This window comes from Bubalus bubalis, chromosome 15, assembly GCF_019923935.1.
Source record: "Bubalus bubalis isolate 160015118507 breed Murrah chromosome 15, NDDB_SH_1, whole genome shotgun sequence".
Classification (NCBI taxonomy): Eukaryota; Metazoa; Chordata; class Mammalia; order Artiodactyla; family Bovidae; genus Bubalus; species Bubalus bubalis.
Genome location: NC_059171.1, coordinates 78,168,230 through 78,194,894, shown reverse-complemented (window position 1 = coordinate 78,194,894; position 26,665 = coordinate 78,168,230). Strand labels below are relative to the sequence as shown.

General features: G+C 45.0%; 2 long non-coding RNA genes across 2 annotated transcripts; both read right to left on the bottom strand.

Moving 5' to 3' along the window:
• Window positions 1–2,079: 2,079 nt before the first annotated feature.
• On the bottom strand, window positions 2,080–7,288 carry LOC123329521. Its single transcript, XR_006545104.2, has 3 exons — window positions 6,937–7,288; window positions 5,216–5,282; window positions 2,080–4,770 (listed from the first exon to the last, which is right to left on the bottom strand). It is a non-coding gene; the product is annotated as an uncharacterized LOC123329521 (long non-coding RNA).
• Window positions 7,289–11,734: 4,446 nt separating this feature from the next.
• On the bottom strand, window positions 11,735–24,633 carry LOC123329522. The gene is made up of 3 exons (XR_006545105.1): window positions 23,579–24,633; window positions 23,106–23,264; window positions 11,735–14,250 (listed from the first exon to the last, which is right to left on the bottom strand). It is a non-coding gene; the product is annotated as an uncharacterized LOC123329522 (long non-coding RNA).
• Between the last annotated feature and the right edge of the window lie 2,032 nt (window positions 24,634–26,665).

Here is a 26,665-nt window from a genome sequence, read left to right as displayed (position 1 = left end):
CATGTCAAGCTCATTCTCAGGTTGCCAGTGTTTTCTGTTTCTGATTAGTTGAGTGTTTTTATCATAACAGGGTGTTAGATATTGTCAGATGCTTTTTCTGCACCTGCTGAGGTGATCATGTGGTTTTTGTCCTATATTCTATTAATATGGTGTATCACATTGATAGTTTTTGATTGTTGAACCAATCTTATACTCCTGGGATAAAATCCCACTTGGTTGGGTTGTATAATCCTTTCCATATGTTGCTGATTTGGTTTGCTGGTAATTTGTTGAGGATTATGCATCTACATTCATAAAGGATATTGATCTCTAGTTTTCTTGAGATGTTGTAGTTTGATTTTGGTATCAGGATAATACTGGCTTCACAGGATGAGTTGAGGGAAGTGATATATTATTTTTTGCAAAAATTTGAGAAGAATTGGTGTTAATTCTTTAAATGACTGGTAGACTTCACCAATGGAGGTTGTTCTGGACATTTTGTTGAAAAATTTTTGATTACTGATTCAGTCTCTACTTGTTAGAAGTAGAGATTAGTTAGAACTATCTTCTTCAGTCAATTTTAGTATTTCTGTTCTTTTAGGAATTTAACCATTTCATCTAGGATGTTTAATCTGTTGGCATAAACTTGTTCCTAGCATTTTCTTATAATCCTTTTTATTTCTGTAAAGTTCATAGCAACATCTCCTCTTTCATTTCTGCTTTTAGTTATTTGAGTATTTTCTTTTTTTTTGGTTAGTCTACCTAAAGACTGTCAATTCTGTTGATCTTTCCACAGAACAAGTTAATACTTTTCTCTCTTGTTTCTGTGTTCTCTATTTCACTGATTTATGCTAATCTAATCTTCCTTTTGCTTGGTTCATTAACATTTACTTCTCTATTTTCTTAAGAAGTTAGGCTACCAGCTTGAGGTCTCTCTCTTTTTTAATAGAGCAGTTATAGTATCACTTGCCCTCTAAAGACGGCTTTAACTGAATCCCATAAGCTCTGGTATGCTGTGTTTTTGTTTTCACTCATCTTGACGTAGTTTCTAACTTCTCTTGTGATTTTTTTCTTTGACCTCTTGATTATTTAGCAGTGTATTGTTTCATGTCCACATACTTGTAGAGTTCCCAAATTCCCTTCTGCTATTGATTTCTAATTTCATTCCTCTATGGTCAGAAAACATACTTTGTATGATTTAACTTCTTTTAAATTTATTCACATTTGCTTTACAGCCTCACATGTGGTCTGTCCTGGAGAATGTGTGCTTGCGATGATGGTGTGTCTGCCAGGGTTGGATGGAGTCCTCTACATAAGTCTGGTAGGTTCAGTTTTGGTTTATCATGTTCACGTCTTCCATTTACTTGTTATCTTCTGTCTAGTTGCTCTGTATGTTATTAAAAGTGTGGCATTATTCAGCTGTTTTGTTAAATTGTCTATTTCTATTGGAAAAGACTCTGATGCTGGGAGGGATTGGGGGCAGGAGGAGAAGGGGACGACAGAGGATGAGATGGCTGGATGGCATCACTGACTCAATGGACGTGAGTCTGAGTGAACTCCGGGAGTTGGTGATGGACAGGGAGGCCTGGCGTGCTGCGATTCATGGGGTCGCAAAGAGTCGGACACGACTGAGCGATTGAACTGAACTGATCTTATATCTTTCAATTTTGCCTTATATTTTATTTTTGTCTTACCCTTCACTGCTTAATGAGAATCTCTGGAGATGAATCTCATAACTATGATTCTTAACATGTTCATTGAAGTCTGAGAACCACAGTTCAAATTAGAATAACATATTTTAGTGATTGCCTGAAGCCCAGAGAAGGGAAGAGATTTTCTCAGTCTGTTGGCATCTAATCCAGATTATCTCAGTGAATTGTATCAGAAGTGGGGTTAGCAAGGTTAAAGGCTAGGCTCTTTGGGCTTCCCTGGCTGTCCAGTGGGTTAAGACTCTGTGCTCCCAGTGTAGGGGGCACAGCTTCAATTCCTAGTTGGGCAGGGAACTAAGATCCACATGATGCATGGTGTGCAGCCAGGAAAGAAAAGAAAAAGGCCATGCTCTTACTTTGAGAGAATAACAAACTCCTTAACACAGCAACAGAAGCAAAGAAAATTTATAACACAAATGCCAAAACCCACCAGAAAACAATGAAATTCAAAATGACAACACTAATATGATAGGTGAAGTTATTTTGCTGGAATGAAATGCTAATTGTAACATGGATGATCACAGTTGCTACAGGACAAGTCTTGTTGAATTTTTCATGGCTTTACTGCTCTTTGCCATATACAGACTTAATTTTCTCTATGTGTCTCACTCTAAACTATTGAAAAATCTTGTCTCATGCAGCTCACTAGCATTTTCTTCTACTGATCCAGACATAAACACATTATTTACCCGATAATCTGCTTTATTCTTCTCTCATTAGTCTGAGACAGTTAATGCAATATTATTAGCCACTCAGTGCCAATATGGTCATAAACAAAAATGATTATGCCTTGATAACAGGTTTCTGTAGATTAGTATTTCAAAAGTATGCCTGTATCCCCACAGCATTGGGGATGAAGAATCTAATCCTCTTTAATATATTCATGCAATCAAATCAGATATCAAAGCAGGAGAAGCTAGTTAAGCAAATGGGTATTAAGAACAAGTGTACAAACAAAAGCACAGTTGATTTTCTGACTGTTCTTCCCTTTGGAAAGCCTACATTACAAAATAAGTTTGCTTCATATATTGGGTGGCAGAATGGTTTTAATCAGCTTTTACTACATATAGATCATCTCAAAATGTAGTGGTTTTGCATAACATCAATTATGGATGTTGTAAGTCTGTGGGTCAGTACTTAGGCTGGGCTTGGCTAGGTTGTCTGCTCATTTATCCAGGCTTAGCTGACCTTGACCGGGACTTACTGGTGAATTTGTTCAACCCCCAGAGCAGAAATTGAACAGGGGCACCAGGATTCTTCTCCATGAAAAGTCCTCCAACAACAACAACAAAAACTAGACCCGTTGCCATGGAAACTGAGGTTCAAGAGTGACAGAAGAAGCGTGCATCTCCTCCTGGGGCCCCGGCTTAACTTGACATGACATCAGAGCAAAGCAAGTCAGAGGATGGAAAAATAGACTACACTCTTGTTGGGAGAAGCTGCAAAGAATTGGGGCTGATTTTTTTTTTTTTTTTAATCTACCAGAGTTCTACCTAAGAAGTCAGAAAAGTTCTGAATTCCATGAGAATGGCCCATGTGTGCTCTGAATTCTAGATTTTGAGCAGATACCAGAGGGTGGCAAACTACAGTCTGTGGGCCAAATTGAGCCTGCTGTCTGTTCTTGCAAATAAAGTTTTATTGGAACACATTTTATATTGTTAATGGCAGCTTTCATGCTACAACAGCAGAGCTTAATAGTTGCAACTGAGACTGGATGGCTACAAAGTCTAAACATTTATTATCTGGCCTTTTACAGAAAACTTTTCTGACCTCTGCTCAAGACTCTCATGCAATAGTAGGACCTGACATTCATTTTAATGTGTGACCATGTTGGCACCAAGTGGCTGGTAATGGTGAATTACCATTTAAATACTATTAAAATTATTTTAGACTTATTACAGTTGCTACCTGGAGAGGCAGTTTCTACCCAGCATTTTTTTTTTTAATATCTTGGCTAATATCCTATGCTTACTTTATTCCAGATAAACTTTAGAAGCCCTTTGTTTTATAGTATCACACTAAGATTTATGTTGGAGCTGTATAAACATAAGTCAAAAAGACTTTGTCAGATTTTAGTCTGGGGGGTGGCTCTTTTGGTTTTCATTATTTTGTTTGTTTTCAACTCACTTGTGTCCATCTATTTTAAGCTTGTCAAGGTATTTCATCCTCTTTATTGCTCTTAGGAGAGAAAAAAATGTTTTAATGTACTTCATAGTAAATGTTCAGGCACATTAGAAGAAGCCATTAAGAAATACTTAATGGGTAATTTAATTAAAGCCAGTTCTCTGAGACTGTTTACTCTGCCTCTCTATTAGCTTTCTTTGCATATTTGCATACATTTGAAGGTAGAAAATTATATATTACTTAAAAAGTATTTGAAAATACATATCCCTCCCTGTGTCATCAAATAGTAACAGCTAATATTATGTCCCTCAGATGTCTGCACATCAGTCACCTAAACTCTTCTGCTCTGCACTCAAGCATTTTCACTGTATCTTTTGGTTCCAGGTTGTACCCTCTGGTCCTTTGACTGAATCAAGTCAAAATTGTTCAGTGATGTTTACACAAGGCCTGTGTATCTCTTTGGGCTCCAACTTAGCTCAGAGAGCATCACCTTCACTTGCTCTCCATGGTGGGGACCTTGACATGGCCTTGACAATGATTTGAAATGACTTGAACCCTGGAATTGAGGCGATGACAGCCAGGGAATGGGAAAGATGGAGAGGCTGTCACATGTCCCTCCCTACTGTTACAGCATCTCGACTTGAGCCAGCATCCTGGGAACTCTAGCCCCACGGCGCACGCTCCCCCAGCCTTGCCATGTGCTGGAGTGCATGGTGGGGATGGAGTACCTACGGGACTTTTCCTCGCCACGGTTTGTGCGGGCACCCGTCTCGGGGTTCTGCTTTGAGACAAGCCGCTTCCTCCAGGTTCCTCTCAGCGGCTCTCATTTCCACTTAACAGATGGTGATTTTCACTTCATTGCTTCATCCATTGGCAGCCCGAGTCCATGCTCTAGGTCACTCTCAATATGTCTTTGGCTCGGAGAGAAGGCAAACTGGTGGTGAATAATTTCCTGTGCCTGTGAATTGGTAAGGATGCCAAATTACACTCATCTCAAATCATGCTTGTCCATTTTTTAAGGATGGCTTTGCTAATTGGACTAGGCAACTCTCTGTTGACCTAATTTTAGTGTTATAAAGAAAGAATTTGGAAATATTATGACATGAGAATGCTTTCATGATTTTGTCATTGCTTTGTTTTGAGAAGAGAGAGACAATACAGACACAACTGTCCTCTAATGGAACTTGAAGCACTTTCCAGGGACACAAACAAATACTTCTTCCATGCTGCTCCAAAGAGAGAGATGTAAAGAACTGAGTGAGTATTCTCAGATGACATTTGTTTCCCATATAAGGAAAATTTATTTTTACATGCTCAGATGTTCAAAAATGTAAATAGCTTCTTTGATAGGTGGTGAGCTCTCTAGCAATGGAGGTATTTAAGGCATTTGGTGGGATGCTTACCAAGGGAACAATCGGCCGGAGGATCTCAGCTGTTACTTCTTACAGCGCTTGGAAATGGTATCCTGCACTTGAGAAGCAGCACAGAACAGAAATAGTCACACTCTAGCATCAGACTGACTTGGTTCAAATCATCTTTTATTGCTTACCTTGGGGCAAATCACTTAATCTCTCTGAGGCTTAGGCTCCCCTTCGGTCAAATAAAGGTCACCTAGATGTCACTGTTCCTCTGTCTTCAATAGCTAGGGCTGCCATAGCAATACCAAAGACTGGGGTGGTTTAAACAGCAGAAATTAATTTTCTCATAACTCGGGAAGCCAGAAGTCCAAGATCAAGCTATCGAGAAGGTTGGTTTCCTCAGAGGCCCCTTTCCTTGCCGTGCAGACAGCCGTTTCTCCCTGTGTCCTCCCAGGGTCTTTCCTTCCGCTTCAGTCGTGTCCGACTCTTTGAGACCTCATGGACTGTAGCCCACCAGGCTCCTCTGTCCATGGGCTTCTCCAGGCAAGAATACTGGAGCGGGTTGCCATGCCCACCTCCAGGGCATCTTCCCCGCCCAGGGATTGAACCTGCAGCTCTTACATCCCCTGCATTGCAGGCGGGTTCTTTACCACTGGTGGCACCTGGGAAGCCCTTCCTCTGAGTGTCTGTGTTCTACTCTCTTCTTATAAACACACCAGACAGGTGCGATTAGGGACCACCCTGGCAGCCGCATTTTTAACTCAATTATCCTTGTAAGATTTCACGAGGGAGGAGGAGGACAGGCTCCAGGATTCCACCCTGTCTGGGGCACGATTCAGAATCATGAATCAGTGTTTCTCTTTTTGAAACAAGTGAATCCCAAGCTAATTAATCCCTCAGTGAGTAACCCTGCACTGCTTAAATGCCTCCAGTACTGGTGAGCTCATCACCTAATCCAAGCAGTAACTTCCACTTCTGAACATGTGAGTGTATAAAAATAAATCCCCCCATAGGAAAGAGAAATGCCATCTTAGAAATTTCACTTAGTTCCTTACCACTCACCCTTTGGAGTGGCATGGAGGGACTCTTTCTTTCTAGCATCTGTGCCTCTTCTGCGATTGTTTAGTTGTGTTTTCCCTCTGTTCTCTCCACCTGCTCCCTCAGTAACATCAATCTCTGAGGCCCCTCTTTATTTCTAGATTCCATCCCTTATTCTATTATCAAAGTCTCCCTCACCTCTGCCGTTAAGCAGAGCACGTCTCCTTGATACTTCTGTGGACAGACTCACCTGGTGCTCTGCAAACACAGGGCCCACCTCTGAGAAGTGCACCTCCTTCTTGGAAGGCAATTTACAAGGGCCTCTAGAGGCTAGCCTCCTGCCCAGAAGGCTTACGGTGGGATTTCTCCTGACTACACACAGGGCTACCTTACTCTCTTACTGGGAGGATTTGTGCCGAACAAAAGTTTCTCTGTCTCCTTCAGCTTGCTACTAATTGCTTGCGGCTCAGGTGGGAGAGGGGGAGGAATGAGAATCTTAGCCATGCTCATAAGGTTTTTTCCCCTCAAATGAATGCATGAATAGAGGCATGCTGTAAAGAAATTCAAGGATTCAAAAGGGTATTGCACTATGTGAGCTGGCTCTGAGATGAATTTGATTTTCTGCTCCCAGGGGGTGTTGTATAATTCAGAATTGCTCATTCTGACTCGTTTTCTTTCCATTTCTACACAGCTCTCTGTTTAATAGTGCACATTTGTGGAATACTCACTGTGGGCCAGACAGATACCTGTCCAAGGGCTTTAGTTATGTTGACTCATGGAATCTTCACAACCATCCTGTATGGACAGTCTCTGGCTATTTCCCTTTTATCCTGGAGAAGCTAAGGCAGAGGAAGTTAGTAACCTGCCTAAGCTGGTGAGGCCAGTTAGAGGCAGAGATGGTTCAAATTCAGACATCCTGGATCCAGAGCCCACAGGTGAAGCCAACACCACTCTTTCCCAATGATGGCATATCCTGAATTCACTTCAACAAGGTCTGTCTATGATCAGGGGTGTCTTGAGTCCCAACTAGTGATGAGCTTGGAGAAGGCAACGGCACCCTACTCCAGTACTCTTGCCTGGAAAATCCCATGGATGGAGGAGCCTGGTAGGCTGCAGTCCAGGGTCGCGAATAGTCGGATACGACTGAGCGACTTCACTTTCACTTTTCACTTTAATGCATTGGAGAAGGAAATGGCAACCCACTCCAGTGTTCTTGCCTGGAGAATCCTAGGGATGGGGGCGCCTGGTGGGCTGCCGTCTATGGGGTCACACAGAGTTGGATATGACTGAAGTGACTTAGCAGTAGCAGTGATGAGCTGATTAAATGACAGCCAAGAGGAAGCAGAGATGTTCTGGAGAAATAGATTATAAATGGGAGCTGGTTGACCACAAAGACCACAGAATCCCTGGGCTCTAAAGATACCATCAGATCACTTAGTCCAACTATCAGCTGGCTGTTTGGTCCACTTTGCACGGCATCTCCTTGTAGACTGTGATAGAGTCAAATCCCAAGCTCCATATTTCCCAGCTGACTTTAAGATGCTACTTACATCACCAGGTTTCAGCCGCTCATCATTAAGATGATATATTGATGCCTGCCTCCCAGTTGTGGTGAGTGTTTTAATGAACAGAATAAAGCTATCAGCACAATGTCTAGAATACAGAAGACCATGGTTAATATTTCTGGCTGTAGTCATCATCATGCAGTCAGCACATTGCAGTTAACATAGAACTTTCACATCTTCCAGTCTTGTTGGAAGTAAAGGATAAATCAACTAAAAAGCAATACTATGGGGCTTCCCTGGTGGTCCAGTGGTTAGGAATCAGCCTTGCAATGCAGGGGACCTGGGTTCAATCCCTAGTCCAGGAAGATCCCATGTGCCACAGAGCAACAAACCCCGTGTGTCACAAGTCCTGAAGCCTGAGTGCTGAGAAACTGTGCTTCTCAACAGAGGAGCCACCATAGTGAGAAGCCCGTAGCTGACAGTGAAGAGGAGCCCACCCACCCGCATCCCCGAGTGACCGCAACTAGAGCGTGTAGTGAAGACCCACCACAGCCAAAACATTCAAGAATTCTTTTACTTAAAAAAAAAGCAATACCTTGTATGAGTATTTTCCTCATTGCAAGTAGCAACAGAATGTTAATTATTTTTTTCTAAGGAAAACTAAGCTTGTAAGTGGTGGAGCTTGTGTGATTTTAGGGCTGCTGCTGCTGCTAAGTCACGTCAGTCATGTCCGATCCTGTGTGACCCCATAGACCAGGCTCCCCCATCTGCTTCAAGATCTGAGCCTTTTGTTCTATTCGTTGTTGTTCAGTCACTCAGTCATGTCTGACTCTTTGCGTCCCCGTGGACTGCAGCACGCCAGACTTCCCTGTCCTTCACTATCTCCTTGCGTTTGCTTAAGCTCATATCCATTGAGTTGGTGATGCCATCCAACCATCTCGTCCTCTGTCGTCCCCTTCTCATGCTGCCTTCAATCTTTCCCAGCACCAGGGTCTTTTCCAATAAGCTTTGTCACCTTCCTCATTTGTTTATTTGATAAGTATTTATCACCAGGTGCTATCCTAGCTGTTGGAGGCACAACTGTGAAGCTAGCCGCGAGACGACCTGGGCAGAGAGAACCTTAAGCTGAATGGAAAATGCCTGCAAATTCCCTGAGCTTATTTTGAGAAGCAGAAAAAAAAATGCCTGTCCTGGAGTTGAGTGAACAGGGTGAGCTCAGAGAGATGCAAGAGCTTGGAGAATGCAGAACCTTTCAGCTAAATACTAAGGACCTGTGTAGCTGCTAAATTTGGTATATATTTGTCAAACGCATATTTTCAAGTGTCAGAACGCCAAGTCAAAGTGACTTAAATTTTTAAAAAAGGAAAGGAATTTACCATCCCACCACTTGGAAAGCAGTCTGGGGCAGCTCAGAGAATCAGGAAGGACAGGAACAACCTGCCCCTCGTCTCTGTCCGCTCCGGAAGCTCCGCTGGTCTCTGCATCGCTGGCGGTCCCAGTGTCGCCCTCCACTCCACGGGACAAGTCCCAGCTCAGCACTCTTGGGGGAAAAAGGAGCCTTTCTCATCCAGCACCTGGAATAGAGACCCCCTCAAAGGTGAATTCTGCTTGGCTGTGCGGGTCCTATGACCTGTCCTTGGCCAAAGCCCTGCCCTCAAGATTATTGATAAACGTGATCAGCCCCATCTGTGCTGGGCTATTGCAGGAGGAAGAGAGGGATGGTCAAGCTGAGTGGACTGTTGCTGTAGTTGTTAAAAACAAGGCAGCAGACCCAGCATGGAGCTGCTTCTGCTAAGTCCACGTCACCACACCGAGACTCACCTCCATTACAGCTGCTGCTCTCCCAGAAATGGAACCACAAATTAATCAGGAATCATCTGATCAGGACTAGTTAGGTCACCTGGCTGAGACATCCCTGCCATCCCTTAAAGAAAAGTGACCTTGTCGTAGCCCAATCTGCTTTTTTTTGGTCTAGCGGAACATTCATATCTTGCTCTCTTCTGCCCATAAAAGTCTTTCATTTTGTACAGCTCCTTGGAGTCCTTTCTATCTGCTACATTGACTACTACCCGAAAATTGTTGAATGAAGCCAATAAGATCTTTAAAATATACTCAGTGGAATTGTGTTTTTTAAGACAGTCCAGGATGACTGCAGACCAGTGGAAGCCCAAACCACAAGAAGACCGGTGCACGTCCAGATATTCCAAACTACGTCCCCTCCACTGGGGGAGAGGTTTGCCAGTCCCAGGAAGGGGGGCCTGCTGCCCCCACAAAACTGGCACAGAGGGAGGCCAGGTGTAGAAGGAAGAGAGAGGAGAAGGTGCAGCCTGTGAATGGGAGTTAAATCAGTCCCTTTCCTCCTTAAGCCTTTAGTATGTAAATTTCTCTGGTGGGGCTGGGGGGCGGGGGAAGAGGGAGGGAGGGAGGGAGTCTGAGCTCCAGCTGAAGGGAGAGGGAGAGGGTGAGTTCCAGAAGGGAAAGCGGGAGAAGAGCACAGCATGTTCAGGAAATCATAAATAACCCAGGGTTTGCAGTTCTCCCGGTGTAGGTTGGAATGGTTGATGGGTCCAGATGGCGGTGGCCTGAATCAGGCCATGCTGGGGACCATGCGCTCAGCTAGGTGAGGGGGACCTGGGGCAGGTCTGCTGGTTCAATGGGATGTGATCTGTGGTCAGTTCAGTTCAGTCGCTCAGTCGTGTCTGACTCTTTGAGACCCCATGGGCTGCAGCACGCCAGGCCTCCCTGTCCATCACCAACTTCCAGAGTTTACCCAAACTCATGTCCATCGAGTCGGTGATGCCATCCAACCATCTCATCCTCTGTCATCCCCTTCTCCTCCTGCCTTCAATCTTTCCCAGCATCAGGGTCTTTTCCAATGTGTCCGTTTTTCGTATCAGATGGCCAAAGTATTGGAGTTTCAGCTTCAGCATCAGTCCTTCCAATGAATATTCAGGACTGATTTCCTTTAGGATGGACTGGTTGGATCTCCTTGCCAGCAGTGATTTAAAATATTTTCTCCTCCCTGAAGTCTTCCCTGATCGATGTTGTTTATGCCAGTTTCTTAATTCTTTGTTTTCTAGGGATGCATGGTCTGTCTGAAAGTGGAGGAGAACAATTTAATGTCCATCCATGGTTAAGAAAAATCCACACTGTGGGATTGGTGGGGCATTAAAAATAATGCATGGGTGGATAATGCATGACACGGCAGGGTGGCCAGGAGGTATCGTAAAGTGAGAAGAGCACAATGGGGAGTGAGGGGTATGGTAAGATCCCACTTACTCTTCTGGAAAGAAAAGATGATTCCGGAATAGGAAAAGGTAAGGAAGGGGATGTGGAAACATGAGTGGTGAGTGGTGGACCCTGGTGGGGCCATGTCAGCCAGCGGCCCAGGGATGGTCTCTAAGAGGCTGTGAACTCAGGATATTGACTAGGAATCAACACACACATGCTTTTTTGGGAGGTGGGGAGAGCCCTTTACCTCCATCCCATTTTCAAAGATACTGAGAGAGGCCCAGATGCACCAAAGAGCTCAGAAGTGTGGCTGTCGGAGCAAGATGCCTTCCTATTCCAGGAGGCTGAGCCCATTGGATGCTAAGAGGGTTGACCTGAGTTTCTCTGGGGATGAGGATTTGAGTGTGACAGTCTGTGGCTGCTATTCAGTGCCCCATAATCGGATTATTTCAGCAGAAGTATACTTCATTGCTAATTGGCATAGGGAGAGCGCCAGGAGCCAAGGTGTCCCTCTAGAGGAGGGAGGGGGGAAATTAGAGGAGGCTTGAATACGGAGAGGTGCCTTTGGAGACGTTTAAATGGGTTTGAGAGGGAGCCTGTCACATCTGGTTGTTGTGATAATTAGATTAGGAAGCAGAGAGATGAGGAGAGACGGCGTCCAGTGTAATCTGCACAGACTCGGCCGGAGCCCGGAGGTGGATCTGAAAATAGATGGTGTGCAGAGGTGACCTCCAGAGGACCACACAGCCTGGAACCTGAGGCGTGCAGGCCCGGCCCTGGAGGGCATCTGTGCTGAGGCCTCCAGCCCCGTCCACGGAGCCGTCTGCGGACCGGAACCCCTGGGGTGATTGTTTGACAGTACAGCCTCTCAGGTCCTGCCTCTGTACATCCCAGACCAGCAGACCCAGGTTTGGCCCCAGGGGTCTGTATTTTAAACAAGTTTCTGAGTGATTCTGAGGCTTGTTCAATTTAGCAGTCACTGACCTAGTTCGACAGCAGCGTCTGAGAGCAGGGTGAGGACATTCACCTGGGGTCACGCCATGAGCACACCAGCACAGGCGCTGTGCCGTGAACTGCACATACGGTGTATCTCATTCATCCCTCCCGAGCAGCCCTGCAGTTGACAGATGAGGGTACCGAGGTTCCGAGAGGACTGGAGACACAGCCAAGGTCACAGAGCTAGTGAGCGACCCAGAGCAGACAGCATCAATGCCTCCAGGGCCCCTCAGGTCATTGTTGTCCGGGCTTCCTAACACAGTGACAGAGTCCCCCACCCATGAAGTGGTACCTAGTTGCTGCCAGCTGATCCAGCTGATGCCAGTTCTCCCAGCTGATCCCTGCCCACCCCTACCCCACCACTCAGGATCTCAGCTCTTGACTCCAACTTCAACTTTCTCCTGTGCCCTCACTTCATTACAGATGTAGCCACTCATGTTTCTGCTGCTGTTGTTGGGAGAAGAAATGGAAACCTCCGACTTGTCACTCCTAGTTCCTGGCTCTTCAAGTGAACCATGCAGCTTCCCATCCACCGTGTTTTGACCCAACTTCTGTGCACATCAGGGGCTCACTTGCAGTCTGTGCTGTCGGCCGGTGGGGCATTCAGCAGTGACCGCAGCCAGGCTGGCTTCGATGAATGTCAGCCCCAGCCTGGGCTTAATCTCCATTCCTGCCACCATGCCCTGGGCCCATGAGCCCATTGATTATAAAGACAAGATGACTGGGGAAAGAGGTCAGCAGACATCCAGAGAATGAATCATTTCACCCACCTGGTTATGAAGGTCCTCCTCTGGCGAAGGTGCTCTTTGGTGAGCATTCACTCATGACACAAATGTCTTCATGGTTGTGCCCATTCAGAGAGGTCTATCTACACACATCTTCCCCGGACACCCTCATTATCAATTTCCCAACCATCTTACTTTCGAATCCTCATCTCTCCAGCCAAATTGTTAGTCAGTGTTCATGAACCAGTATAGACAGAGACCTCTTCTTTTAAGCAAACTGAATAGCCAGAGGTGTGTGTGCTTCTTGAGGTTCTGGCCCCTGCAAGGCCTTCAGTTTATTGCCTTGATGGCCCTTTAGGTCTTCTCTGTGGCTGAAGCTCTGCCTCTGTCCACCTTTGGCCTATTGCTAGAATCTTGTGCAGAACTCTCTGTCAACAAGGCTTGCCTATTTTCTTCTTTAGTTAACTGGTCATGGGGAATTCCCCTTGAGGTGATGGGCACTAACGAGGGAGGGGAGATGATGCAGACAGAGGAAGAGTCCTGGGAGTCATGGTCATCTGCCCATGGACTTTGCTTGAACCTTCAGATCCTATTAATCCAATCGGTACACACCATTTTCCCTGATGATGGAGTGCTGCAGTGCATGCCAGTGGGTTGTAACGTGATGCGTCAGACAACATCCGATTCACGATGGAGAAATCATGTTGTCTAGTAATTTGGTGTGTTGCAGCCAAACATTTGCTCTCTACCAGGGCCTATATCAAACCAGGGACTCTCAGAAGAATAGGATCTGAAGAGGATGGCATAGCTTCACTCTAAATCCTTCAAAATTTGTGCTGTGATTCTTCCATGGGGCCTGCCATGGGCTCCAGAAACCATCTGTGTCTACCAGAGACTTCAAACACCATCAGATCTGCTGGTTACGCAGCCTGAGGGCAGAGCAGCTTGAGTGACAGCTCTGACGTGATCCAGTGCCTTTTTTCCCTCTGCTTCTTAATCAGCGTGGGCAGCCTTCATGTTACTTGGAAAAACGGGTCACCAAATGAAGCATATGTCACCTCTAAGATCCAGAGAGACCCAGGAGGCATTGTGTCTATTTCATAGAGGGAGAAGGGACCAGATACAGAAGCCTGTAGTTCACCTTGGAAGAAATACATCAACATGCCCCAGATCACTCGATTCCTAGAAATCTCGCTGAATTTTCTTGGAATTAAAAAGAAAATTTTGACCATACCACATGGCATGTGGGATATTAGTTCCCTGACCAGGGTCCATCCCAGGCCCCCTGCAGTGGAAGCACGGAGTCTTAACCACTGGACCACTGGGGAATGGTCTTGGAATTTAAGATTCTGTTGTTGTTCAGCATTTTGGAATGGGCTCAACTGGGTGGCTCTTTCGCTGTCACTCCCCATTTGGCTCCGGCAGTGGCATCATCTGGCAGTTCAACTGGGGCAGGTGAGTCCCAGGTGGCCTCACCCACATGTCTGGCAGTTGGTGCTGGCTCTAGGCTGAACTTCTGTCTCCATTTGGTCTCTGATTCTCAGGGAAGGGAGTCCAGGCTTCCTCGTATGGTGCTGTCAGGGTTCTAAGAAAGAGCAGAAGCTTAGGGATCATCAGGTCCAGGATCAGAACTCCCCCACAGTTTTGCTTTTGCTCCATCCTAAAGGTCAAAGTAAATCACAAGCTGACTCAGACTCCGGGGCTGAAAGAGGAGGAATAGGTGGAGAAATAGACTCTACTTCTTGATGGGAAGAACCACAAAGCCATGCTGTAGTAGAGCATGGATACAGGAAGGGGAGGAATCTGTGGCTATTGCTTGTAGCCCCCCACAGAATTCATTGATGTATGAAATTCAGGTCAGCCTCAGGGGGCACAGAGCCAGCCTCAGGGGGCACAGAGCAAGCCCCAGGATGTGGATGACATCCAGAATAACACTTTAAGAAAACCCATGGGAATACAAGCAAGAGTGATGCTTTCACAGAGGTAACCTTGCATTTTCCCCAAGTTATTTATAAAGTACATCATTTGAAGTACATCCATTATTTAATGGTCATTAACCTCCAGGTGCTAGTGCTTACTGAGATACACCAGAGAGCTGACATCAAATTTGAGACCAGCTCTTCTAAGACAAGAAGGAATATCCAAGAAGGAGCAAGAGAAGATGATTTTTCCTGGAATTCCTGTGTCCTGTTCTGGACAAATATTATTTCTGGAGTTTTTACCTATCAGTTTACAAGAGGGTTTAGTGGCCTAAAATTCAATTAGATGATTTAATCTAGATGATCACCAAAGAATTGATACTGTGGTGCTGGAGAAGACTCATAAGACTCCCTTGGACTATAAGATCCAACCAGTCAATCCTGAAGGAAACGAACCCTGAATATTCATTGGAAGGGCTGATTCTGAAGCTCCAATACTTTGGCCACCTGATGCGAAGAGCTGACTCATTGAAAGAGACCCTGCTGCTGGGAAAGATTGAAGGCAGGAGGAGAAGGGGATGACAGAGGATGAGATGGTTGGATGGCATCGTCGACTCAATGGACATGTATTTGAGCAAACTCCGGGAGATAGTGAAGGACAGGAGAGCCTGGTATGCTGCAGTTCATGGGGTTGCAAAGAGTTGGACATGACTTAGCGACTGAACAACAACAACAAAACATCTAGATATACTCTCACATCATCTAAATATATTTTCTTGAGTTTTCTTTCTACTATAGAATTAAGAAATGATGTATTGACATAGAAAACAAAGTTATGGTTACCAAAGGGGGAAGGGGCCAGAGGATAAATTAGGAGTCAGATACTACTATATATAAAATCGATAAACAACAGGTGCTGCTGTATCAGATAGGAAACTATATTCAATGTCTGTAAAAACTTAAAAACAATCTCAAGTCTGTTAGCCAAGAATATGCATTCGGTAATCTCACCTTGAATCACATTCTTGGCTTAAACTTGTTGATTTTGGAATTCTGTAGATATTCCTCTGTTGTTTTATGACATTTAAAGTGGATCTGGAAGGCTTGAGTTCTGCTTGACGTTTTGTTTTTCTTTGTGTGTGATTAATTTTTTTTCTGCTTGAAATGTATTGTTTTTTAACTGTTGAGCTCAATACATCAACTAAGAAATGCCGTGGAGTTGAAGAATTTGAAACAATTCCCCAAGTGATAGATTCATCTGTCTTCCTATATCATTTCTATATTTTAGAGAAATCCCCTTATATTTTACCTTTAAATATGCCTTCTGTACCTTTGTTGGGTTTTCTCCTTTAGAGCCACCAGTTAGAGTTTGTCTTGTTTTTGGCCTACGTACCTACTAGCCATCTTTAGTTGCTTTATTTTTATTTATTTGTTTATTTGGCTGCAGTGGGTCTGAGTTGTGGCATGTGGGATCAGGTTTCCTGACCAGGGATCAAACCTGGGCCCCCCTGCATTGGGACCACGGAGTCTTAGCCATGGGACCACCAGGACCTTTAGTTGCCTTAATATTTCTCCTTTTCATCAGAAATCACTAATTGAAACCCATACCTCTATGCTGATGGTTCAACAGTCAACCATGCTTATTCTGTTGAATAAACTTACTAGTTCTGTAATGTCAATTTGATACAGCTTCCATATACATTAAGAGAAAGAATAAAATGGATTCATTTTTCTAAAACCTCTGTACATAAAAGGGGGAAGATAAAGATCATTCCAGAGTCTTCTTCCATAGGGATACAGCTGTTGACATATATTCAAATGTTAAGATTTAAATTGAATACTGTTACCAGGCCAACTCGGTTGTGTAAGCTACATCTGCAGTCCAAGGTGTGGCAAAGAGTCAGACACGACTGAATGACTGAGCAACCACCACATCCATCTCTCCAGACCCACTTGGCGCACTTTTTCACTCTGCCGGGTGTTCCAGGAGGCTACCTGCTGCGGGCCATGTCCTTTCGGCTCCCTAGGACCTTCCTTCCGATCGAGTTCAGGCAAGAGAGGCAGTAACAGGAGATCAGAGGGGAGCTGAGAGAGGTCCCTCTCTCCTGGGCCACAGCTGGGAGGGCCGGGGCTCCTCTCCCCAGGTCACAGCTCCCACGAAACAGCCCTTCCCTACAGCTCCAATCCTTGCGGGCTTTCAGCATCAGCCTCTACCCTGCATCCTGTTAGCCTCCCCGGGGTTATACCTACCTCTTGCTGTTGTTTGCACCTCTGTGCTCCACCACCTCCTGCTGATTTTTCTGAATGTTTCCCTCACCTTTGTTAATAGACTCTCTGCTTCATTCTTTTCATTCACCCTTTTTGAGTATGCCATCTGTTTCCTGTTTAACCTTGACGGTAATGATCTATAAGCATAAAATCCTTTAGCGATTAAACTTTATATTCCTCGGGAAATGCATTAAAGCCTTGAAATCCAGATGTCTGGAAAGAACTTGTTGTGTTTGTTTGTTTTGTATGCTTATTTTTGTTGCCTCCCCTTCTAGTGTGCTCCAGTGGCTTAGGAGCCGTTTCTTTGCATTTCAATCACCTCTAGACGCCTCTCACTTCTGTTCGCTCAGATGTAGTGAGAATACTTCTTAACTGACTGCTCACCATAGTGAGGCAGGGCCTTTTCTCTAAAAGTCACAGGTTCTATCTACTCTTCCGACTCAGGGAACTGCTAGAGGTTAGATGAGGGGTTACGTCAGCTGAGACGGATTTGGGATTAATGTTAGAAAAAAAGAGTTCAGTACCACCTTTGGGGGATTTGACGACATGTCTGGTGCCAGGTTGGAGAAGGCAATGGCACCCCACTCCAGTACTCTTGCCTGGAAAACCCCATGGACGGAGGAGCCTGGTAGGCTGCAGTCCATGGGGTCGCTAAGAGTCGCACATGACTGAGCGACTTCACTTTCACTTTTCACTTTCATGCATTGGAGACGGCAATGGCAACCCACTCCAGTGTTCTTGCCTGGAGAATCCCAGGGACGGGGGAGCCTGGTGGGCTGCTGTCCATGGGGTTGCACAGAGTCGGACACGACTGAAGCGACTTAGCAGCAGCAGCAGCTGGTGCCAGGTAGTACTCCAGGTGTTTGGAGACAGTAACTCATTTCACGGGGGATACCTCTGGGCTTCATATCTTCCTCCCCAGTATAGTTTGCCACCCTTGTTTCTATCAGAGCGAGACAGAAGCCAGACCCCTCTGTGGCAGATTAGAGATAAACATGAAGTGTCTGATACTCTTCCCCCTGAAAATGGGTTCTCCTTGAATCCAGACTGGCCTGGGTCTGCTTTTACCATAGATTACACAGGGCTTCCCTGGTGGCTCAGCTGGTAAAGAATCTACCTGCAATATGGGAGACCTGGGTTCGATCTCCAGGAAGATCCCCTGGAGAAGGGAAAGGCTACCCACTCCAGTATTCTGGCCTGGAGAATTCCATGGACAGTCCATGGGGTCGCAAAGAGTCAGACACGACTGAGCTACTTTCACTTCACTTCACACAGGACGTAATCTGATACTCTCTCTAGGGCTGCCCTTTAAGATCGGCAACTTCCGCCTTGTTCTCCTAGAAGATAGCCCCCAGAGAAGGACAGCTATCCCGAGATCACCATGCTGAGAGAAGCCCACCCTGCATGCAGCAGCCCCTGCAGAGGACCTGACCTGTGGAGACAGAGGGACCAAAGGACATAGAAATGCTGAACTTGTGTGTGAAGAGGCCAGCTTGGAAATGGGTCATCCAACCCCAGCTGCATCCCTGGACATCCCATGGTTAGGAGTCCCCACAGACTTTGTGGGTCTAAATCTCTTACCCACAAAACTGGGAGAAAAATAAATCACCAGACATGAGGATAGTTTGCGATGCAGCAATAGATAACAAGAATAATCTCTTTCAATGATTTTGCCCCAGTGATTATTTTTCTAGTGCTCTTTCATCAGATGAGAAAAATTTCCATTCAGTTCCATTTCCCTCTGAACTTGCGGTTGGTTCAAGAGTTCTGCTTCATGGATAAAGGTGGGATTAGAAGTGGTGCCATGCTGCAGTTCTTCTTATAGATAAGGAATAGGGGGAGAGAGCGTGAAGTCATGGCTTGGAAATTGGGTGATCTTGCTGGAAACACGGGAACTAAAAGGAAGGTGGGAAGATCTTTTATTTACTCCTTAGTTGTCCAACATATATGCGGTGCCTGTCATGTGCTAGACAGTGGACAAACCATGAGGATAAATGGATGAATAATGAAGAGAAATGCCTTTCAGAAGTTTACAGAGCATACAGACCCAGAAACCAATAACTAGGGAATCATGTGATAAGTGCTTTTTGTAGAGCTGCAGAGAAGAAGCGCCCTCTAAGTGCTACCTTAGGGGACGGGCACTGAATTGAGTCCAGGAGGAGGTGCTCACAGATGGGAGAGGAAATGCATTATACTCAGAAGGAAGGTACCACAAAATCAAGGAAATATAGAAGTTCTGGGAACTAGAACTTCTAACCAGGCACAAAGCAGAGAAGCTTGATCATGGGCTACAATCTTTATATCATGGGTAAAGCTTTTTTTTTTTAATTCATTGATTTGTAGTATTGGCCATTTTTTTCCCCTAGAGCAAATTGTTCTACCACAGTCAATTTCAAGCTAATAACAGTTTGACAACTGGCTTGTGAAATTCCTGAGTATTAACAATGGATGCTCAGAAGATGATATGAACTGACTCTAGCATGCCACTGGGCCAACTGAAGGAGTGTTCAAGCTTTATGTATATACAAATACAGGAACCAATCTGTATCCCACAGTAGCACTGTGTAACTGTTCCAGAGCCCATTGCAATAATCTAGATGAAAGATTCTTAGTTTAGCTATATATATATATGCTGCTGCTGCTGCTAAGTCGCTTCAGTCGTGTCTGACTCTGTGCGACCCCATTGATGGCAGCCCACCAGGCTTCCCGGTCCCTGGGATTCTCCAGGCAAGAACACTGGAGTGGGTTGCCATTTCCTTCTCCAATGCATGAAAGTGAAAAGTGAAAGTGAAGTCGCTCAGTCATGTGCGACTCTTAGCAACCCCATGGACTGCAGCCTACCAGGCTCCTCCGTCCATGGGGTTTTCCAGGCAAGAGTACTGGAGTGGGGTGCCATCGCCTTCTCCATTAGCTATATATATATATATATATATGTTATTAAATACATTAAAATAAGCATTACTAAAATGTAACATTGTATATTAAATATAATAAATACATATGTTTTAGAGGAAAGTTAATAAGCTTTGATGCCAGGTTAGATGCAATGAGTAAAGAAAATGGGCCAGAGATAGGCAGAGGATTTGGAGACACGATTTGAGAATCAAATCATGTGCATCAAAGGATCTTGTCTTCAAAAGACAGTGGTGAGTCACTGAAAGATTTAAATTGGGGAGGGAGACAATTGGATACATGGTTTTCTCTTGAAGACAAATGATACCTCTTGGAAAATGCTTATGTAGAAGGGTTCCCGACATGACCATGTATTATAATAGGTTAGGGTGATTGGCATTAAATTAAAAAAAAAATTTCAGATGGCAACATTTTATCTCAGAATTGCAAAGATGGTTTAACCAGAACATTCACTAAGGCAATGAAATACCTTAACATATTTCAGGAAGAAAAGATAAGGTTATTATCACTTGGCACAGGAAAAAAAAGTGTTAAATAAAAAAAAAAATTCAACACCTATTTATGATAAAAATTCTTATGGGAAATATAGAAACCAAAGGGAGCCTCCTTAACTGACTAAACAGTATTTACTTTAAAACATTATAGTAAGCATCATACATAGGGTGACCTGTTAGAAGCATCTCTATTACTATATTGAAAACAGGAGCAAATACTTTCTATCATGCTCTTCTATCAAATAGCATGTCTATTTGACATTTTACTGGAGATCCTACTTAGCATAGTAAGAAGAGAAGAATAAAAAATGAGAGATACAAGAGTTACAAGGAAAGAGAGAAAGTCGCAAAGAAGAAAGAAGAGAGAAAATTTCCCTTATTTACGAATAAGTGAATCTCTCTTCCTTGGCAAAGAGACCATATAAGGTGAGTATTATTACCTCCCACAATTTTTCCAATCTGGATAATGAAGATAAGTAATTTGTGTGACTGCAAAGAGGTGGAGTCCTTTAATAAGACATCCTCCTCGCAGGCAGAAAGTTCCTTAACACCCATTAAATGCATTATTTCCTGGGCTTCAAACCACTCAAGAGTCCCCCAACAGCTGTAGGGTATCGCTCAACTTCTTTGCACGGCATATCTTCTTGTGATCTGGGTCCCATCCTTTACCCCTTCTCAGATTCTGCTACTGATGGCTCAGTCTTGGGCTTGCTTGGATTCCCTCATGCTGTGCTTAGTTGCTCAGTCATGTCGGACTCTGAGACCCTACGGACTGTAGCCCTCCAGGCTTCCCTGCTCATGGGGATTCTCCAGCCAAGAATACTGGAGTGGGTTGCCATGCCCTCCTCCAGGGGATCTTTCCGATCCAGGGACTGAACCCAAGTCGCCCACATTGAAGGTAGATTATTAACCATTGGAGCCACCAGGGAAACCCTGGATTCCTGTGGGCACCCTGCAATTTCTTCCCAGGTGATGCTGTTCACCAGGCTCCTACTTCACCTTAACGCTCCAGAGTAGCACCTGGAAAGCTCTTTGCTTCCCCCTACTGGCCTTCATGAACTATTGGTGAGGACAATGAAGTCCATAGCCTTCCCCCATGATAATCACCCTTGGAACTTCATGATCCCCATGGATTTTATACAGACATTCCTGTTGTTTTGTGCTGCTCAAATTCCCCTTCATCACTAAAGGACCCATTTTGCCAGCTGCTGGGAAGGCTGTTGGCTGACTTGTCCGCTCTCGACTCTTTTTGGAACTGCTGAGGAAGGCTACTCAGCCCTGGGCCGCATCCCTCACCTTCTAGGCCAGTTCATACCCAGGGGTTGCTCAAGAAGTGGAGTAAAATGTGGCCCCCTTCTTCCAGCTCAGGCCGGTTCTGAAGGGTTATCCCAGCTCCAGAGTTTCCAGTAGGTTCCTCAGAAGCCTTGTCATGACTTATTACAGTCCAATCTGCACCCCTAGAGATGAAGATCTGAGGCTTCTCCCCATTGAGTGTCCTGCACCTTCTTTCTACCTGCTTCTGAGGAACCAGGCCCACGGCCCGTACCCTGAGCCAGGTAGGTTGTGCTCATAGCTGGGGCCTCCAGCAGCTGCCTTGTCCATGAGTATCTTAGGTGACTCTTCTGTTCAGGAAGATTTGTGAAAGCCTAGTAGGTTGCTGTCTGCCAGACCTGGGTCCCAGATTCTGTTCTGTCGCTGTTTTCCCACCCTTGGCAATTCAAAGGCCTAGCTCTTTCTTTTCCTGAAAACAAAACAATGAACCGAGATTTCTTAAAACCTGCCTCAGAGGACTGTTGAAAAGTTTGAATAAGATAAATGCTTGCTAATCATATATGTTGAAAAGTTTAGCTACATGCCACACGTAGATGGGGGATTGTGTAAATGCTTTCCTCTTGAGAAGTGGAGAGATGTGGGTGAATATAAATTGAAACTTAAGAGCCACAAAATACTAAATAGAACACACCAAAACCCTCTAGTCCCACAGGATCTGAGCTCAGACTGCTTGAAATTCTTTTCTTTGGCTGAAAGTATCAACTTTCACCCCTGTTAGCATGCATATGCCCTCTGGGTAACTTCAATTGTCACTCAAAAAATTCCTGAAGTTTTTGAAAGTCCCTGCTGTAGCCCAGGCTCTGTTAATCAGATTCTCTCCAGGGCTGGTTTGAGGGAAAACTGAGATCAAGAGGCACTAAATACTTGGGGGAGGAAGAGAGGAGTATGTGTGTGGGGCCTTGGGGAAAGCTCCAGAAGAGGAGACAAGCCAAAAACCCTAACACCTGCTTGCTCCTGGTCCTTGGAGCATCTGGCCACTACTTCCTGGAATTCTTCCCCAGCTCAGTCTCCTCCTGACTCCCTGACCAAGTCCATTCCAGAAACCTGTGGTTCAGATTAAATTCTGAGAAAATGACTTCAGTGCCTAGAGGACCACCATCACCTTGAAATGAGAGTGGAGTTGGCATCAGGAAGCTGGCGGCAGCCTCCTGCCGCTCGGTGACATGACCACCTGCTTCTCATTTTCTATCATGAGGCTACATCTCCAGGCCTCCCTGAAGTCTCCGCTCCCCAGCCTCTCCCTCACTGTGACCCGCCTGCTCCAGTGCCCAGCCCCAGGCTCACCCTGTCCTGTTGGCCCCCCTCAGCCTTCTTAGGAGGGTCAAGATGCCGAGTGCGGTGGGTTTTCTCTAGAGGGCAGGCCCAGGTCATCAGTCATACCCCCAGGGAATAGAGGACCATCTGAGCTTGATTCCTGACCCTGACACTCTGGGCTGGACCCCCTGGAAGGAGACCTTTGACCTGCCCTTGAATCCTGACACTTCCACCCCAGGTTCATCCCCAGCTGGTTATACCTTCCCTGACCAGGTTATGGGTGGAAATGGCCAGGCCCCCTGCTGGGCGTGGTCACTGCAGACGGATCCTCAGGTGTGCAGTGTTCTCTGAAGCTGTTCAGATGGATGCTGTCAGGAGACTGCCGCTGGAGGTGGCCGGTTCGCGTGCTGTGTACCCCCCTGATAGACACAGAGGAGACAGGATGAAGGAGACAAAATCATAAAAGAGAAATAAGAAATAAGAGAAGAAAGATGAAGGTGTGAGACGGGTTAGCATGATCTAGGATCATGATTATCCTGAGACTCATAGATTTCAAAGGTTATCAGGCCCCTGAGTTGACTTTAATTCTCAGCCTTCAATAATCAGAACTCCCACTGCCCACCTAGCTCCATCATGTCCCCTGGGAAGACGGGACCAACAATTTCTTAGAGTTACAAAAACAAGGTCCAGTATATGTACAGTGGCTTATACTTTCCCAAGAACATTCACTTACCTTCTCAGACTTACGACCATTGCATCGTTATATGAAGTTAGTTTCCCACTTAGGACGCTCTTTTTTTCTGTACTGTGTTATTTAAAGTCTATCAGAACTTGGAGGGGAAAATAGCACCACCACGTGCATATCCATATTCAGGTGAGTGAAATTAACCAGAGAGATGAAGGAATTTGCTGTAAGCCACACAGATGTTAAGTGGCAGAACTGAACACACGTGCCCTGATTAAAAATCCTGAGTTTCAGTTTGTGAGAGCAATTGTAGGAGCCCTCCTGACCCCAGCATATGCTGCACCTTTCAAGGGAGCCTGTCAGAGCCAAGCATGGTCTCAGTGCCTCTCTGGGACTGAATCTCCCCTCCCAAAGCCACTCTGAAAGCATCAACATAGATTTATTTAAAGGTGTGGCGGAGGGATCCCAAAATAGTCTTGTATCTGAGTATCATAAAAACCAGATTTTGGAGGAGTGGGGGGAAGTAGCAAGTGTTGTATTTCTAGTTCTCTATGAAAGAAAAACAATAAAAAGATCATGGTGAAAAAAGATATCCAAAATATCAGATCAGTAAAAAAAAAAAAAAAAAATAGCAAAGAAAAAATAATAACAGCTCCTCAGTTGGGAAACTTACAAAAAAAAAAAAATTCTGTCTTCATCACACTTCACTCTTTCCAAAAAAGAAAGAAAACAGCATTTGATTTTCCTGGAATAAATTTGTGAAAAATATGTTTTCTATGTTTTCCTCCATCCTAGTAGGATGCCACATTCTAAGAGGTGTCTGTCCTTGCCTCCCCAGCGAGAGGTTCTCTCACTCTCTCTCATTCTCATTTTCTGCCCTGTGGAGCACAAAGCATTGACTTCCTGACTTACCCTGAACCAGACTTGCAGGATCTTACTGCCTGTTGGCCAGAGACATCAGTTGCTCACCTTGGGGGCCTCGCCATACGGCAGCTGACAGCATGGCCACTGGCTTCCCCCAGAATGAGGACCCAGAGGGCGAGAATAAGAAAGGGCCAGTGAGAGACAGAAGAAACGGTCTTTTTATAACCTAATCTCAGGAGTGCGACCTCATTGCTTTCGTTTTATTCATTCATTAGAACTGAGTCACTAAACCCAGCCTATACTTGGAGGATATAATACTGGGGTGTAAATATCAGGATGTGAGGTCCTTGGGGGTCATCTTAGAGGCTGCCCCCTCCCACACACTGAGTCCTGGACTGGGAAGATTTGTGGAATCCAGCTGAACAAACCCGAACTGCAGCTGACCTCAAGACCCACAAATGAGAAATAAATGATGGCTGTCATAAGTCAATGAGGTTTGGCAAAGGGTTATTACTGCAGAGAAAGTTGGCTAAAGCACTCAGTCAAATGGAAACTTCCTCTCCCTGACTCAGAGCTTCATATCCTCTTTTTCTGATTTATTTTTCTCCATAGAATCTGTAGTATATTGTATCTACAATATAGTATATCTTATGAAGGAAAAGTTGTTCAGTCGTGTCTGACTCTTTGAGATCCCATAAACTGTAGCCGGCAAGGCTCCTCTGTCCGTGGAACTCTTCAGGCAAGAATGCTGGAGTGGGTTGCCATTCCCTTCTCCAGGGGATCTTCCTGACCCAGGAATTGAACCTGGGTTTCCTGCATTGCAGGCAAATTCTTTACCATCTGAGCCACCAGGGAAGCCAACAATATAATATATCTTATATTAAATAAGAAGAGTTGACTCATTGGGAAAGACTCTGATGCTGGGAGGGATTGGGGGCAGGAGGAGAAGGGGATGACAGAGGATGAGATGGCTGGATGGCATCACTGACTCGATGGACGTGAGTCGGAATGAACTCCGGGAGCTGGTGATGGACAGGGAAGCCTGGCATGCTGCAATTCATGGGGTCGCAAAGAGTTGGACATGACTGAGCGACTGAACTGAACTGAACACTATATATTTCCATTTTTTGTTTTATTGTTTGGCTTCACCTACTAGAATGTACATTCTGTGAGGGTGGGGATTTTTGTCAGTTTTGTCTACTGCTATATCCCCAGCAACTATAACAGTCAGAATAGTGTCTAGAATATAATTCCTCCTGATAGATATTTATTGAATGGATGAATGAGTAAATGCTGATGCAAGAAGCAGTTCTGGGGAACTGATGTTAAAAGGAGTCTATTCTCAGAAAGAGGAGTGACTACTATATCAGGGTGTAAATATCAGGATATGAAGTCATTAGGAGTCATCTGAGAGGCTGGTCTCCCACTCTGAGTCCATAGGCTTCAAGTACTTATTGTAAACCCAAGGTGGATGACAAGTTTACATCAGTTGGTCCAACATCACAGAAGTTTGCATCCAGGAGAAACAACTTAACATGTTGCTGTGATAGTCACACACACACACACACGCACACACCCCACAACACCAGAAGTGAGACAGACATGCAAAAGGCCCCCCTAGGCAGGGCTGGTGGATACGAGGTCAACAGTCATCACCCTTTGAGTTCCTGATGTCTATGTGATGTTGAACACAAATCACAGGTGGCTTCTATAGTAGTCTGCGAGAGCTCCATAACTAAATACAACAACTGGCTGGCTTAAAACAACAGAAATGTATTCTCCTATAGTTCCAGAGGCTAGAAATTTCACAATCCAGGTGCCAACAAAGTTAGGTCCTTTTGAGAGTCCCCTGGACTGCAAGATCCAACCAGTCAACCCTAAAGGAAATCAATGCTGAATGTTCATTGGAAGGACTGATGCTGAACCTAAAGCTCCAATACTTTGGCCACCTGATGTGAAGAGCTGACTCATTGGAAAAGACTCTGATGCTGGGAAAGATTGAGGGGAAGAGGAGAAGGGGATGACAGAAAATGAGATGGTTAGATAGTATCACTGACTTAATGGACATGAACTTGAGCAAACCCTGGGAGATAGTGAAGGGCAGAGGAGCCTGGCAGGCTGCAGTCCATAGGGTGGCAAAGAGTTGGACGTGACTTAGCTGAGCAACATGCATAACTGAATCACTTTGCCGTACACCTGGCAGTAACACAACATTATAAATCAACTATCCTCCAATACGAATATTAAACACAATACTGCCCTTGGGACACT